Here is a 6,000-nt window from a genome sequence, read left to right as displayed (position 1 = left end):
TCCCTCCTCCTTTCCTAACCTCTGGGATTGTACAGGAGTGATACTGTAGGCATTGGCATGAGAAACAGCACTGCATAATCAGCTGTCTGTTCTGTAACCGTTTCTAGCATGGATCACACTGTAGGGTCAGATTACATCATATCATACTATAGGGTCAGACTACTATTACTACATACGATAATTATTATAATATTATATTTGTCAAGTGCTTCTTAAAGAAACGGTGTAGACTAACAGTGAAATGTTTATTTACAGGCCCCTTGCAGAGAGAAGGAAAATAGAGAAATAGTAGAGAAATTATAACATGAGGAATAAATATATGCACAATGAGTTAAAATAAATTGGCTGTATATATACGGAGTTCCAGTACAGAGGAAATGTGCAGGGCTATGAGGTAATTGAGGTAGATATGTACATATAGGTAGGGATAAAGTAACTAGGCAACAGGATAAATAATAAACTGTAACAGTAGTCTGTATCTGATGAGTCAACAGAGTGCAGAAAGTGTCAATGCAGAAAGTCCAGGTAGCTATTTGGTTAACTATTGAACTAACTATTCAGCAGTCTTATGTCTTGGAGGCTAGAAGCTGTTCAGGGTCTTGTTGGTTCCAGACTTGGTGCATCGGTACCGCTTGCCGTACGGTAGCAGAAAGAACAGTCTATGACTTAGGGGGCTTGAGTCTTTGACAAGTTTTAGGGCCTTCCTCTTACACCGCCTGGTATAGAGGTCCTGGATGGCAGGAAACGTGGTCCCGGTGCTGTACTGGCCCGTACGTATTACCCTCTGAAGCATCTTGCGGTCTGATGCCAAACAACTTGCCTTCATTTCATATAAACCTTTAAACTGATCTACAAATGTATTTTCCTTAAATTCTATGTTTAAAGAGCTCCTAGACCATGCTACCATGTTACCAGCCCTAAGAGCCCTTAGACCATGTTACCATGCTACCATGATACCAGCCCTAAGGGCCCCTAGACCATGCTACCATGCTACCATGTTACCAGCCCTAAGAGCCCCTAGACCATGTTACCATGCTACCATGTTACCAGCCCTAAGAGCCCCTAGACCATGCTACCATGCTACCATGTTACCAGCCCTAAGAGCCCCTAGACCATGCTACCATGATACCAGCCCTAAGAGCCCCTAGACCATGCTACCATGTTACCATGATACCGGCCCTAAGAGCTCCTAGACCATGCTACCATGTTACCATGATACCAGCCCTAAGAGCCCCTAGACCATGTTACCATGATACCGGCCCTAAGAGCTCCTAGACCATGCTACCATGTTACCAGCCCTAAGAGCCCCTAGACCATGCTACCATGATACCAGCCCTAAGAGCCCCTAGACCATGCTACCATGATACCAGCCCTAAGAGCCCCTAGACCATGCTACCATGATACCAGCCCTAAGAGCCCCTAGACCATGCTACCATGTTACCAGCCCTAAGAGCCCCTAGACCATGCTACCATGATACCAGCCCTAAGAGCCCCTAGACCATGCTACCATGATACCATGATACCAGCCCTAAGAGCCCCCAGACCATGTTACCATGCTACCATGATACCAGCCCTAAGAGGCCCCAGACCATGTTACCATGCTACCATGATCCCAGCCCTAAGAGCCCCTAGACCATGTTACCATGATACCGGCCCTAAGAGCTCCTAGACCATGCTACCATGATACCAGCCCTAAGAGCCCCTAGACCATGCTACCATGCTACCATGCTACCATGATACCAGCCCTAAGAGCTCCTAGACCATGCTACCATGTTACCATGATACCAGCCCTAAGAGCCCCTAGACCATGCTACCATGATACCAGCCCTAAGAGCCCCTAGACCATGCTACCATGCTACTATGATACCAGCCCTAAGAGCTCCTAGACCATGCTACCATGTTACCATGATACCAGCCCTAAGAGCCCCTAGACCATGCTACCATGATACCAGCCCTAAGAGCCCCTAGACCATGCTACCATGATACCATGATACCAGCCCTAAGAGCCCCTAGACCATGCTACCATGTTACCAGCCCTAAGAGCCCCTAGACCATGCTACCATGTTACCAGCCCTAAGAGCCCCTAGACCATGATACCATGATACCAGCCCTAAGAGCCCCTAGACCATGCTACCATGTTACCAGCCCTAAGAGCTCCTAGACCATTCTACCATGTTACCAGCCCTAAGAGCCCCTAGACCATGCTACCATGTTACCAGCCCTAAGAGCTCCTATACCATGCTACCATGTTACCAGCCCTAAGAGCCCCTAGACCATGCTACCATGTTACCAGCCCTAAGAGCCCCTAGACCATGCTACCATGATACCAGCCCTAAGAGCCCCTAGACCATGCTACCATGATACCAGCCCTAAGAGCCCCTAGACCATGTTACCATACTACCATGATACCAGCCCTAAGAGCCCCTAGACCATGCTACCATGTTACCAGCCCTAAGAGCCCCTAGACCATGCTACCATGTTACCAGCCCTAAGAGCCCCTAGACAATGCTACCATGATACCAGCCCTAAGAGCCCCTAGACCATGCTACCATGCTACCATGTTACCAGCCCTAAGAGCTCCTAGACCATGCTACCATGTTACCATGATACCAGCCCTAAGAGCCCCTAGACCATGTTACCATGCTACCATGATACCAGCCCTAAGAGCCCCTAGACCATGCTACCATGTTACCATGATACCAGCCTTAAGAGCCCCTAGACCATGCTACCATGTTACCAGCCCTAAGAGCCCCTAGACCATGCTACCATGTTACCATGATACCAGCCCTAAGAGCCCCTAGACCATGCTACCATGATACCAGCCCTAAGAGCCCCTAGACCATGTTACCTTGCTACCATGATACCAGCCCTAAGAGCTCCAAGACCATGCTACCATGTTACCAGCCCTAAGAGCTCCTAGACCATGCTACCATGATACCATGCTACCAGCCCTAAGAGCCCCTAGACCATGCTACCATGATACCAGCCCTAAGAGCTCCTAGACCATGCTACCATGTTACCAGCCCTAAGAGCCCCTAGACCATGCTACCATGATACCAGCCCTAAGAGCTCCTAGTCCATGCTACCATGATACCAGCCCTAAGAGCCCCTAGACCATGCTACCATGATACCAGCCCTAAGAACCCCTAGATCATGCTACCATGCTACCAGCCCTAAGAGCTCCTAGACCATGCTACCATGATACCAGCCCTAAGAGCTCCTAGACCATGCTACCATGTTACCAGCCCTAAGAGCCCCTAGACCATGCTACCATGATACCAGTCCTAAGAGCCCCTAGACCATGCTACCATGATACCAGCCCTAAGAGCCCCTAGACCATGCTACCATGATACCAGCCCTAAGAGCCCCTAGACCATGCTACCATGTTACCAGCCCTAAGAGCCCCTAGACCATGCTACCATGATACCAGCCCTAAGAGCCCCTAGACCATGCTACCATGATACCATGATACCAGCCCTAAGAGCCCCCAGACCATGATACCATGATACCATGTTACCATGCTACCATGATCCCAGCCCTAAGAGCCCCTAGACCATGCTACCATGCTACCATGATACCAGCCCTAAGAGCCCCTAGACCATACTACCATGTTACCAGCCCTTAGAGCCCCTAGACCATGCTACCATGATACCATGATACCAGCCCTAAGAGCCCCTAGACCATGCTACCATGATACCAGCCCTAAGAGCCCCTAGACCATGCTACCATGCTACCATGATACCAGCCCTAAGAGCCCCTAGACCATGCTATCATGTTACCAGGCCTTAGAGCCCCTAGACCATGCTACCATGATACCAGCCCTAAGAGCCCCTAGACCATGCTACCATGTTACCAGCCCTAAGAGCCCCTAGACCATGCTATCATGTTACCAGGCCTTAGAGCCCCTAGACCATGCTACCATGATACCAGCCCTAAGAGCCCCTAGACCATGCTACCATGTTACCAGCCCTAAGAGCCCCTAGACCATGCTACCATGATACCAGCCCTTAGAGCCCCTAGACCATGCTACCATGATACCAGCCCTAAGAGCTCCTAGACCATGCTACCATGATACCAGCCCTAAGAGCCCCTAGACCATGCTACCATGATACCAGCCCTAAGAGCCCCTAGACCATGTTACCATGATACCAGCCCTAAGAGCCCCTAGACCATGCTACCATGCTACCATGATACCAGCCCTAAGAGCTCCTAGACCATGATACCAGCCCTAAGAGCTCCTAGACCATGTTACCATGATACCAGCCCTAAGAACCACTAGACCATGCTACCATGCTTCCAGCCCTAAGCGCTTCTAGACCTTTTTGATGTGACTCATTGGGTTTCTCCCAAACCCCCCTCACCCACTAAAGTGTGTTTGTGTCAAGGTTGCCAGGTTTCGTATGATGATTCCCGGGTTGCCAGGTGTTGTGATGATCCGGCTTGAATAGACTAACTAACCCTCATCCCTGTTCTATACTATATATGTAATAGTCCTCTTGAACCGAACGTTACTAACTTAACTCTACATTTCCTGCATCCTACCTTAAGATATTTAAGGAAGAGCAGACGATCTGTGTAAGGACACTAGATATGGTTCCTGAAGGCGTGATCATATAAATCCAAGCGTCTGTATACTGAGAGATATGCTGTTTATTTACAGGAAGTGTTTTGAAAGTGTGACTTTTGGCTTCTGGTTCAGAACACAACTTTATTCTTAATTTTGTATTTTTTGTATGGCGTTAAAGCAATGATCTTGGAAGATATTGAAATGGAAATATAGCTATTGTTGTATCCCCATGTCATGCCCCAGTGCAGTGAGACTTCTGACTTCTGGTTTTCCATTGACCTGATATACCAGAGAGATTTTCATCTGACCTGTTGAAATGATGCTGTAACTTTGTGTGTGTGTGTGTGTGTGAGTGTGTGTGTGTGTGTGTGTGTGTGTGTGTGTGTGTGTGTGTGTGTGTGTGTGTGTGTGTGTGTGTGTGTGTGTGTATGTGTGTGTGTGTGTGTGTGTGAGTGTGTGTGAGTGTGTGTATGAGTGTGTGTGAGAGTGTGTGTGTGAGTGTGTGTGAGTGTGTGTGTGTGTGAGAGTGTGTGTGTGTGTGTGTGAGTGTGTGTGTGTGAGTGTGTGTGAGTGTGTGTGTGTGAGTGTGTGTGAGTGTGTGTGTGAGTGAGTGAGTGAGTGTGTGTGTGTGTGAGTGCTTGCTTGCATCCACCAGTGTGTGTGTGTGTCCTCTTCATACAGAGTGTTTTTGTGTCCCTCTTCAGAAGTCCCTCCCACTTTATTAATGGCCTATTGTTATAGCTGTCACATTCTCCTGTGTGGTGATTGGATAAGACAGTTTTACAGGAGCCATTCTGATTGGTTAGGGACTCGGGAGAGACCTCTCCTAAGCAGTCATATTTATTATTATTGTGCATTTGTCTTGTATAGTATATATGTCTAATTTACCGAACTGTGACAACAAAGAGACATTTATTGTTATATAAAAATATTCATATCTGTGTTACGTGTGTAAATTTGTTAAGGAGCATGGCAAAATAAATCCATGCGAGTATTATAGTAGAAATCCTCTATGTTGAACTCATTAGGGTGATAAAGACCTTGTTCCTCCTCAAGCTATGGGGGAATAATACAGTTTTTTCTTGTTCCTAATTGACCAATGCTAATAAAATGGAATTTAGACGCTCAATTTGGGTCTCTATTTTACTTTACTCTGTGGTTCATACTTCTTCCTGTCCTTGTGTCCCCTATTATCATCGTCAAAGTAAAGTTTTCTCTCAACACAACTTTACAGTATGTGTTTTCTCTCAACACAACTTTACAGTATGTATGTTTTTATAACCTGTAGTCTTTTTTGCGACAGACTTAACTTTGTCAGTGTGACAATTTGGCTCAAGATTTAGTTCTGGGTTGCCGAGATTATATAATCTCATAGTGATGATAGTCAGGACTTTAAAATCAATCCAGTAGGCATTTTAGCTCACCCACTCATT

This window comes from Salmo trutta, chromosome 24 (assembly GCF_901001165.1).
Source record: "Salmo trutta chromosome 24, fSalTru1.1, whole genome shotgun sequence".
NCBI classification, from domain to species: domain Eukaryota; kingdom Metazoa; phylum Chordata; class Actinopteri; order Salmoniformes; family Salmonidae; genus Salmo; species Salmo trutta.
Note: the sequence above shows the minus strand (reverse complement) of the source record.